The sequence below is a fragment of the Asparagus officinalis genome, chromosome 1 (assembly GCF_001876935.1).
Source record: "Asparagus officinalis chromosome 1, Aspof.V1, whole genome shotgun sequence".
In the NCBI taxonomy this organism is placed as follows: domain Eukaryota; kingdom Viridiplantae; phylum Streptophyta; class Magnoliopsida; order Asparagales; family Asparagaceae; genus Asparagus; species Asparagus officinalis.
Window position 1 is genome coordinate 17,089,788 of NC_033794.1, and position 12,318 is coordinate 17,102,105.

Here is a 12,318-nt window from a genome sequence, read left to right on the forward strand (position 1 = left end):
ATGACCACGTGTACAATGAAGATATGATTAATTACTGGCAACAGTAAAGGGCCAAACCTTTGAGAAAAGGGTATTTAAACAGTGAACTTTCTGTCTTTCTTCCACAAAGGCATAATACTGTGTAATTCCCTTCAGTGTAAGTTCATCCATAAGATTAATAATGTAGGGTCTGGGAAGGTATCTGTCTTTGAAATCCTTAACAGTGACAGGAAAAGTTGCTGAGAATAACAATATCTGCCGATTTGAGGGAAGGAACTGTAGCAATTGTTCTATTGATGGCTGAAATTCACGTGATAGAAGCTTGTCGGCCTGTGGAAAAAGGACAAGTGTTAGCTTAATCCAAACATCATTTTCAAAGAAAATGCACTTCCTAAACTTTAAAATACCCTAAATTCTTTGAAATCATGGTTTCAACAGCAGCAATATGTCAATCATGATTCAAGAGAATCAGCATAGGCAAAGGAAAGCAATATCTTCTTTTTTCCTAAATTCCTAAGAAAAAAGATTGCAAGCATATTCTCATTAATAGTTTTAGGAACCAGCAATTCATTTCATCATCAAACACCCATAATCACTTGAATAAGATTTCTACTTAGTAGGTGGAAATTAAAAAAAAAAAAAAAAGCAGCCGCAAGCCCAATAATAATATCATGCAAATCTCAAGAACAAAATGTCACATATGTGATGATAGACATTACAGTAATTTTAAATCTTTCAAAAACTTCGTAATACATATTTCAAATTCCACATATGCTTCTGAACAGACCACATCATCATCATCATATTTATTTATTTATTTTCAATAAAAACCTATGGAAAAACTTTTATTGAAAAGACTTCAGCTAAAACCAAAGATAAATTTATAGGAGGGGATAAACTATTGCTGAAGTCTTGGCCAATGAAACTTGAACAACATATGGACCTTGCATAGACACCAAAAAGTAGGGGTCAGTAACCTGCAGGCTGCACCATAATGCATATTCAGCTCATGCAACCTAGAACCATCCTCTAAAATCTCTACTAGACTGGATAAGAACTACAAGGGGAAATATGAGTTTTACTAAAGGGGGTTTACTTCAACTTTGAGTCCTGGCTATGTTACCCGGGTACTTCTATAATGAAGCCGTACCCGTACCGGACACGTACCCGACACTTTCCCATACCCAAACTTCATGGACACTTCTTGAATATATGCATGCAATTATTACAACATGTACTCAATTATACGATATATGTGTTAATGTATAACACTTGTCAAAGACTTACTAGACGTAGAGCTTACACTTCACATTCATCTTTTAAAACTAATGAGATACGCGTCGGATTCATTTCAATCCATACCCAAGTTTAAAACTATATAGTTAATGGGTCGTTTAGATGTCTAGTAAAAAAATGAGTAGTTTAAACTATATAGTTAATGGGTCGTTTAGATGTCTAGTAAAAAAATGAGTAGTTTACAATTCACGATAATCAATATGATAAAAGAAACTCAAAAATGTGATCGGAATTTTAATTCTAATGACACATGAAGGGGAAAAATTATCTTATGTACAATATTAATTCAATATATATATATGTAGTCGTGTCCCCGTACCCTACATTTTACAGTTTTGTCATGTCCCGTACCCGCACCCGCACCCGTACCCATACCAGTACCCGTGCCCGTTTCCATGCAACTTAAGAGTCCTGGTGTAAACCGCATGGCCAAACTAAATAAATTTGTGAAAAAAAATCCTTGTATACTTCTCAACAGATAACTACATTATTTCATATGATAGATGCACCTGACAAAACCCAAATTACGGTGTGAAAGGTTATAATTGCACACCATATATTGGATTCCAACACTACATAACACAAAAATAGCTTTTTTACAAGGAAGAATAAAGATGTATGAGAAACTTCGGCGAAGACAAGGAAATGCATCAAATGTACGTAATTGAATTCTATTTCAAACTAGGGAATGTCAATTGTCGAAAAGAATGCGACAACAATTATGACAAAAGAGCATCAAAGCTATCTAGCTTTTAAAAATCAATCATCGAGTAAATAAACACACTCAAAACTCATGGGGCTTATCAATGACTATCAGCGTACATAGTACAACAGGAAAGCGTAACATGGATATACCTCATCCATTACGAGCATCGAGCAATTTTTCAGGACACAAACACCTTTTTTTGTAAGATCAAGAACGCGACCTGGTGTCCCGACGAGTAAATGGACTGGTTGATATAGACGCATGATATCATCTTTCAAGCTGGTTCCTCCAGTAGTGACCATGACCTGAATCTTCAAATGCTTTCCCAGTTCCTTACAAACTTGTGATGTTTGGAGAGCTAATTCTCGTGTAGGAACCAGTATAACAACTGCAGACCACATACAATGTAAGTAAAATATGCTAAATATGAAATGCTGCAGTAACACAGTACAGAAATCATAAATACATTATGTAAGCACATAAGTTTTGGGCACCGGCACCTCCCCTAAAAATCTGATCTGAAGGAGTCCAATCTGAGATTCCATTTTCCGATGGATTTGGGAATCTAAGGGAATAACTTCTTTGACTTGACTATAATCCGAAGGATTATAATCGAAAAAATGTAGCCAAATTGAAAAGGAGGTGAAGAAAATCATTTCCTAATCCATAGGAACTAACCTGGGTACAAAACTACTATTAGGACATAAAATAATGTATTATGGTATAGCTAATGGCAACCAAATAAACTTTTTGAATTGTAATCCTTAGGATTTTCATCTAAAGGAACATAAGTGTGATTCTAAAATTTCTAATCCTAAGTAAAAAGCAAATAAATCTTATCCACGCCATCCACACAATAATCAACAGAATAGCTTAATTGACAACCTAGATAGTACCTGAGACCATGAAAGAATTTATGATAGTACATGATACATGTAAGTCATTTTTTTAGCATCGCACTCTGGTACAGATGCTTCTGCAATGAAGCAAAGGTTCAAAACCATTGGTAACCAACCAACTAGAAAAAGTAAAAGAACCTTGAATAGCATTTTTGTCTTGATCAATCTTTTCGAGTGCAGGGATGCAGAATGCAGCGGTCTTCCCTGTACCATTTTTAGCTCTGGCTAGGATATCACTGCCAGTCAGTGCAATTGGGATGCTTTCCTCCTGAATTGGAGAAGGTCTTTCAAATCCCTTCTCGTATATGCCCATAAGCAATTCCCTCTTAAGAAAGTAATCTTCAAATTCATTTCCTTTAGTTGCAGTAACATCCTGCAAATAACATTAGTAAACATGCATTTTAGGATGAGATAACATAACCAGAATATACAATTCATTATTTACAAAAAGTGCAGCTAAAATGAAATTGCTTGTTACATGTAGGTCCTAATCCTATAAAAAATACATCAGTTGAACACTTAAAATGCCCCAGTCATTTTAACAAGCGCAAGTCATTCCTTTTAGGTAATGTTGAAGGCTCTATCTTATGGACCTGTTGTTCCCTCGATCAAAGTCCATCTTATATACAAATGTTAATCCAGTATAATACTAGAGCCAAAGACATCATATAATGTGAATAATCTTAAAGAAACACAATTTATCTACAATTGAAAAAGAATAAAAAAATAATAGTATCCATTCTCACTTAATAACTACGCTTGATCAAATAGATCAGAGAGCATGGTTTCAATATGTCAAATCATAATCTGCCAATTTTTACAGATAATCTTGTGATAAGGATCGAGTTAAAAGGATAATCTAGTGAAAATGATCGAGTTAATTAAGAAGTTTGTAAGCAAACGTACAAGTAACCAGCAATATGAAGAGAATTTTTTAAAATTCCTAAAACATTTTTTGTAATCTACTTCTTTATTACTAAAGGAGAACAATAAAAAAGCTAAAATGAACAGTAACCTAAGGTTCTGAAAAATAAAAAAAATAAAATGAATAACCAACCCCACGTTTCACACATACGCAACACATCTTTGTACTCCCACGTTACCACGTTCTCTAAACTACTCTTTTTTCCAAGCCTGCGGTTTCAGTTTCAGCCAATTGTTTCTCTTGCAATTTATCAAAACTTTCACCCCTTCATTTACTCTTCACAATCCAGGAAAAAAAACCTGCTCTCGCTGCCTCCTCCGCCCAATCCCCCGCCGCCTCTTTCAAAGACAGCCTCATCTTCGGCGACCCTACCAACTCTTCTGAAAACACCCCTCCCCCCTCTCCCCCTCATGGCCGCTGCCGAATCCGCTGACGTCCTCGCTAATGATGATGATGATGAAGAAGAGCAGGATCCGGGCCTCGAAAAGATCATTATGGCTCTCGGCCATTGCGGATCCTTGCGTTTCATGCACCACCTTCAACATCTTGGCCCCAATATATAAAAGACTCGATAAGGAGGTAGAGAGGATGAAGAGAAATATGAGTATTTATTATTTCTTTATTTATGTGAAGATTTTGATTTTGATTTTGGGATTTTTTTTGGGATTTTTTTTTTTTTTTGTGGGTGTGGTTTATAGGACCAGAGCTGCAATTAGCGCCAATATAGGGCTTATTGGTTTAGCAGGAACCAGAGCATTATTGATTGATTGCTCGATGATCGATCCTCGATCATTTGCCTTCAGGTCTGGATCAATTTCATCTGACCTATGTAGTGATTTTAAGATCTAATATTGAGTTTGTGCAAAAATTTGATCTTTGGTTTGAATGTAGGAGGTGTGGTTGGGAAATGAGGAATTGGTAGATATGTATGAGAAATGGCTTGGAGACGCAGGGTATACTTTGAAGCTTGCCCGAACGAACAATCGAGACGATGGTATGTTGTTTTCTGAGGATTATCATCGTTTATTTTGTTATTTTTATTATTTTTATTGGAGGCTCTCAATCCTTCTTTCATTTTTTTCTTAATGGGCGCTAATGTCAGAGAGACTTACATGATTTGAGGATCTGAATGTAAAAATATGAGGCGAAATTTGCCGATTGAGGTTGATGATGGGCTCAAAAGATTTGAGATTTAGGTTTAGGGTTTGGGTAGATGATAGGATTGTTAAATTACAATTTGTTTATGTTTATTTCTCTGTGTGGTTCTCTTTTATGAATGAGGTTGTCTGTTATATTTTGATGCAAGAGGATTTGATGCATTCCCATCCATTCTTACAAAATATTCTTTGGACGGGTCTTCATAAATTTGTTGAACCAATTTTGATGCACTGGCCTGGTAGCAAGCTGAGAGAAAAGGCTCTGAATAATGCCATGAAGCATATACACTATGAAGATAACAACTCTAGGTACCTTTCTCTCAGTGTTCTGGCCAAGGTAAGCATAAAAAAAGACCCCTGATGGACTTTTCATTTAGTAGGATATTTTGGTTCATTACTGATTGATAGAATGTATGAGATCATTTTTTATCGCACGATACATTTGATTCGTTAAATCGTAGAGAGCTTAGAGGATCTGTGAAATGTTTTTTTTTTAACTTAAGTTTTCATTTGATTTGGATGTTTATGCCCTCAGAATACAAGTTATACGGTTCTTGCTAGAAAAAAGAGCCCATGTAGAGCACAAGCAACAATGGGCAAAATCTCATACATTTTGGGGTCCTACAAGATGAGGTTACGTTGTACCTGGTAATATGAAAGCCTGATAGGTCCTTTAGTTCAGTTGCAAATTGTAATAAAAAACTCATACATGTTCATTATGCAAAGGTATCTCAGTTGTTAGTTTGCATGAGTGATTTTATTTACAAGTATGTTTTATATGTGTCTTGGCATTGGTAAGATGTTTTTATATGGAGAGCAATTTTTGTATGATTTACACTGTCGAATCCTTTGGATTTTTTGTTACACTGTTCCTTCTTTCTATAGTTTTTTTACGCATAATAACAAACATCTGAAGAAGTTTAGATATGGCTCTTTGATTCCTCTCTAGCATCATGAACATCTACATGTTGTTGTAGAATGATTTTATGTCAAAGGATTCAAATGAATAAACAAAATTTTCTTTTTAGGAACCGTGTTTTGCACGGGTATAAATACTAGTAAAATTAGCAATAAGAAAGAAAAAAATCATTTTTTATCATAAAAAGGTTTATCAGAATGCAACTAGAAGATAAAATCATTTTTTATCATAAAAAGGTTTATCAGAATGCAACTAGAAGATCAAAACAATAGCCTTCAGGACATATGTTAAAAGAAAAACTTAATCATTTTATATCATAAAAAGGTTTATCAGAATGCAACTAGAAGATCAAAACAATAGCCTTCAGGACATATGTTAACGGTGAAACTTTATTTTATATCGTATATCATTGCAGCAAGACAATCCCTTTTTCCCCCCTTACCTCAGTCTTATAACGGGTGTCTGCTGGCGGTATTTTCAGTTGTGATTTCCAATCTGGAGAACTAAGACATCAAAGAAAATCAAAGAAGAAAGTAAGTAATTGTCACATTTCTCATGTAATGTACAGATAAATAACAAAGCAAGATGAAAAAATTGAGTCGCACTTCAGTCAGCATTAGACCACATGTGATCAACAACCTTTATGCGCTCTACTTGAAATTAAATCTATGAGAGTAGGCATTAAACAACAAGTTTACTCTATTTACTTGTCTTTTCTAGAACATTGAGGTTTGTTCCTATAGTTTCCTTTTTTTCCCTTTGGCATTAATATAGATCATCATTTCAACAGCTTGCTTAAGTTGATTACATGATAAAATTGAGTTATTCACTATTAGACATGGATGCATGCATACAACATAATGCATACAAATGCTTACACTATGTGAATTTCCATTTTAAAACTGTTTATACATCCTAATTCTTAGTGTCACTATGTGATAAACAAGGACACATGCATACATCCAGACATGCAAATAGATGCATAAACGGCTTTAAATTAGTTATACTTAAGCATATAATGAACAGATACATGCGCAGAACCATGAAATGTACATATATGGCTATATGCTAAGTTGCATGAAAATGGGTACGGGTACGGGTACCAGTGCGGGTACGGGTACGGGACACGGAAAATTTGTGAAATATAGGGTATGGGGACACGGCTATATTTATATATCGAGATTAATAATTTACATGAGATCATTATTATTTTTTGAATTATGTGCTATTTAAATTTAAATTCCTATTATATTTTTTTAGTTTCTTTTATTATGTTGATTGTTATAAATTGGAAAATGCTTGTTTTTTAACTAGACACTCAAACAACTCTTTTAAATCATAGTTTTAAACTTGGATATGATCTTAAACAACCGGACCCATGTCTAACGAGTTTCAAGAAAGGGACATGAAGTGTAGGATATATGTCCAAGAAGTGTACAACAAGTATTTTAAATCAAAACATATATCATATAAATGAGTAAATGTCTTGGTAAATGTATGCATATATCCAAGGAGTGTCCATGAAGTTTGGGTATGGGTAATTGTCGGGTATGTGTCAGGTACCGGTACGGCTTCATGGTAGAAGTACCCATGTAACATAGGCTATATGTATCTCATTTTGGAATAGTTTCTTGGATGTCTATCCCTACATGTAGATTGCTTCCAAATAAGAGTAAAAACTTCTCGTCATATTAAGAAATTATTCCAAGAGAAACTCTTTCAAGAGCAAAACTCCATGTGAGCCAATGCAAGCATGGGATATAATGTATGCTCATGCTTGTAGTGTAACCAGCACAAGTGCTAGCCTATTCCTACCAGAATAAGTCAACATTAAGCTAAACGGGAACATGGGTGACATTATATAGGCAAATTTTGCATTTGGAAAAAAGGACAGCAGTTGCAATAAAATATTAAGCCTACAACAAAAGAAAGAAACTAATATATGTCAATAACCAAAAGGCCCTATTGTTACATGTGATTCAAGCACCTAACTGACTAGCAGTGGTTTAGTAAATCAAGCTTCTTCGACAAAGTAACAGCTAAAATCCCTGTCCAGAAAAAGCTATAACAGCTAAAATCCCTGTCCAGAAAAAGCTATAACAGCTAAAATCCCTGTCCAGAAAAAACTATGTTACCTGGGTACTCTATTTGGAAACCGTACCCGTACCCAAACTTCTTGTACACTTCCTGAATATATGCATACGTTTTTTTCAAGCATATACCCAATTATATAGTACATGTTTTAATGTAGAACACTCCTCAAAACACTTCTTGGATATATATGATACACTTCACGTCTATTTCTAATATATTGATCTCATGTAAATGAAAAAACAATATTGATCTTATGTAAATTATCAATTTTAATACATATAAATATACATTACATACATATTTACAGACGTGTCTCTGTACCCCACCTTTTACAAATTTGTCATGTCTCGTACCCGTACCAGTTTCCATACCCATACCCATGCAACTTAGAAGAAAAACTAACATTATCAATGGAAAGACTGATACAAGTAATGAACTGTGAACATACTAGATGACAAATAAGGAGAGCATGTTAATCAGACTGATTAACTTGTATTATGCTTCAAAGATGAGAATGCAATAAAATTGAAAAACTGAGGCATGGTTCCCATTATAGACTTCTCTCCATGTCCATGGAGATTTTGGAGGACGCCAGTGCAAAAACAATATGATATCATTGCCTTAGCAGCCACATGAATTCTAGAATTTGTGGAGAATTCTACTTTTGCATGTAGTTCACTAAGCACACGCGGGCCCAAAGTCATAGTCATAAGTGGATAACTTCATGCAGGCATGCAAGCTTGAAACATTATAAATACCCATAGGGATCTCTTGAGTGAAGTTACACCCACCCCTCAACAAAAGAATAGGAGAAGAAAGGCAATGCACTAACTTTGATTGAAACTTTTTAGTTATTAGCACATTCCTATCTTTAAAAATGCATTTGATATTTAGTTTATTTGGATTCATCTTTCATACATATATAAATATGAATAAAACTTCTCATGTCCCCAAGACACGATAATGATTTCATTGCCTTTCCAATGTTGTATTAATCCTGGCATTCTGGTACTTACCAAAACACTGAATGATTTGAGGTTGTCTGTTATAAAACACCGTGTGCAGTGAGAAAAGCATAGGCAATGGAGAATTAGAAAATAGCTAGAAATGGGAAATATATCAAACATAATCTTAGGGGTCGTCAAATGGCCAATTTAGAAAAGACAGCTTAAGCATTAAAAGCTTTTACAAAAAAAGAATTTAGATTTTTGACAGAATTACCCACAATTCATTTGCACTTCCCATCAAACGAATCAGACAACAGATCTAAACAACATATGCATAAAAAGTTTGCATTTTACTTTAAGCCTAATGCCAATGCTAGCAGACTGAACTGCTTTGTTAAATTTGCTAGCACTACTATCACTCCCGTGCTCTAATAATTCGTCTAATAGCCAATTTTAAAGCATATATAGCTTAATAATTTGCAAAGACTTATAACTTTACACTGAAGTACTGCTATTCCTCGCAATTTCCATCAAAAGAAGCAGTCAACAGATCTAAACAAGACACGCATAAAAAATTAGGGTTTTATTTTGTACCTAGTATCAATGCTAGTAGACTGAACTCCTTTGTTCGGTTCGCTAGCACCAGAATCGCTCCCAATCTGATTCCTCTTCAACCATTGCTGTTGCTGTTGATGCTGTTGATTGTACTGCGGATTCTGCATCGGATAATTCTGCATGTGCTGCGGCGGCGGCGGCGGATTCCTACCGTAATAGCTAGGGTTAGGGTTCCCGAAGTTCATACCTCGGCCGTTGCCGATCCCTGGCGGATATCTCCCTCGATTGTTCATTAGATCTCGTTGGAATCAAAGGTCGGTAACAAATTTCTAGGGTTTAATCAAAACTCTCTGTAGACGAGGAAAGAATTAGAGAAAATTTGGAGAGATTCTACAGATATCGGAGGATCTTTGAAGGATTTTAGAGAGAGGCGGAGAGATATCGTGGTACCTGCAGTTTTTTAGGGCAACGACGAAACGAGGAGAGAGAGAGTGTGTGTGTGTGTGGATATTAAATGACGGAAAACTCCATCGTTGGTCTCCTTTACTCGGTGACTTATTCCGTAGGTGGTCGGTTGGCTATTTAGTATTTTGGCGGTCGAGTACAATAAATAAATAAATAAATAAAACTAAACACTAATGAGTGTTTGCTCCACAAATTTATTCATTAATGTACCGTTTGGCAAAAGGTTAAGTGAGAGGTTAAGGACACTTAACTCTTTCTTAACCCGCCAAACAAAAAAAATCTATACGGCCCCGTTTGACAAAGGGTTAATGAAGAGGGGTTAAAGAGAAAAATTAATGTACTTAGCCTATTTGATAATCCGAAGGACTAAATTATTAACCCGTTAAATAAGTTTTATTTTAGCCCTTATGATCAGTTTTAGTGTTTGGGAATAACAATGATTTTGACTATTTTTTTTATAATTAGAAGGGTTAACTCTTATTCCATCTAAATAGGAGTATTAGTAAACCTCTCATTTTGAGGGGTTAACTCATTTTAACCCATCTAGAGGGGTTAACTTAACCCTTCTATATTTTTTATGTTTGGCAAATTATGAAGGATTAACTCACTTTAACCCTTATATAGATTTGTTGTGTTTGGCAGGTTAAGAAGGGGTTAAGTCTCCTTAACCCCTCACTTAACCCTTTGCCAAACGGTACCTACAAGTGTTAAAGTGAGTTAAACCTTCATAATTTGCCAAACATAAAAAATATAGAAGGGTTAAGCTAACCCCTCTAGAGGGATTAAAATGAGTTAACCCTTCAAAATGAGGGGTTTACTAATACTCCTATTTAGAATGATTAAGAGTTAACCCTTCTAATTATAAAGAAAATAGTCAAAATCATTATTATTCTCAAACACTAAAACTGATTACAATGGATAAAATAAATCTTATTTAACGGGTTAATAATTTAGTCCTTCAAATTATCGAATAGGCTAAGTATATTAATCCTTCACTTTAACTCATCTTCTTTAACCATTGCCAAACGGGGGCCAAATTACTAAAACTAGTACTCTAGTGCAGCCAAAAGTCAAAATTACACGGTCAATTCACATTAAGTACAATTTACAATAATAGTACACGAATGTCAAGATCCTTTTGTAAAAAATAATTATTATGAAAATAATTTTATTCTCATCGCAATCCTATGTTTTCATCTTATAATATGCACGAATTCATAGTATTTTATACCCTTTATAGTTTTAATAATTAATTTTCACTTTAATGTTATATCTCATGAGGCTAACAGATTCCTAAGGAAAGATCATTTACCAATAACCATGAATCTTAACTATAAGAATTTTTCCAAGGTAATACTATCATACTCTATATGTTTATGTTCTCGATTGTCAAAGAAAGTTATGAAATAGTTAATTAAATTTTTTATGCTATGTTTTCCTTGGTAGAGTAACTTGCTATTTTTTGAGACATAAAATTGTTGTATAGTTAACTTTAACTATTTCACATAACAGGAGATTTGCTCAAGTCTTTAATTATGTTAATTGTTTTAATGAGTATGGGATTCCTATTTATTTGAAGATCCTTCTCCATTTCATCAGATTAATCTTGCAATTTCGAAATTTTTTAGCTCAATTGCCCCAGTTACACCTTCTATTAGGACTCATCTCTATTTCTTAGTATCTAATGGCTAGTGTTACTCTGATAAGATATAGTTATTCTAATTCAAGTCTGTCAAAATAACTGCAAGTGGTGAAGAACCTAAATCATTTGAAATGATATATATTAAATATCTCATAATAAAATATCGAAAAACTAAAACAACACAAATTTTAGTAGTTTTACTCAAATAATTATTTTTAACCAACATACCTATTGAACATTTCAAGGGCTCGCAATTGGTGAAAACCCATTTTAAAATGATATATATTGAACATCAAATGATCAAAATATCAGAATAACTAAAATATGGCTAAAACTAATTTATACCACTTTTCACGTGTGTCTATAAAGTATAATATTATAAATGTAAAATATTTAAAATAAAATGCATTAAATTAGAATTTAGTTTGAAATTAGGAGCCATTAGTTGAGTAATTTTATATGCATAATTTCTTTTACTTATCATACATATTGAACATTTTAAAAGCCTAAATATCCAAGTTTTCACCTTTCAAAGTACTTGTTTTTGTCATAAAAATTTTTTTAAAAAAATCCACTAAGTTGGTTGCATATAGTAAAATGTTGCATTTTTCCTATTTGATATAGTCAATTATTAAGCAAACGATATATTTCTTATTTAGTGCAGATAACTATGCGAATAAAGTAAAACATTTTAAAGGCTAAATATAACAAAATGACCCCATTAACTTTGGATG

General features: G+C 33.9%; 1 pseudogene; it reads right to left on the reverse strand.

Moving 5' to 3' along the window:
• The window catches only part of LOC109819800, a 12,391-nt pseudogene extending 2,378 nt beyond the window's left edge, over nucleotides 1-10,013 (reverse strand).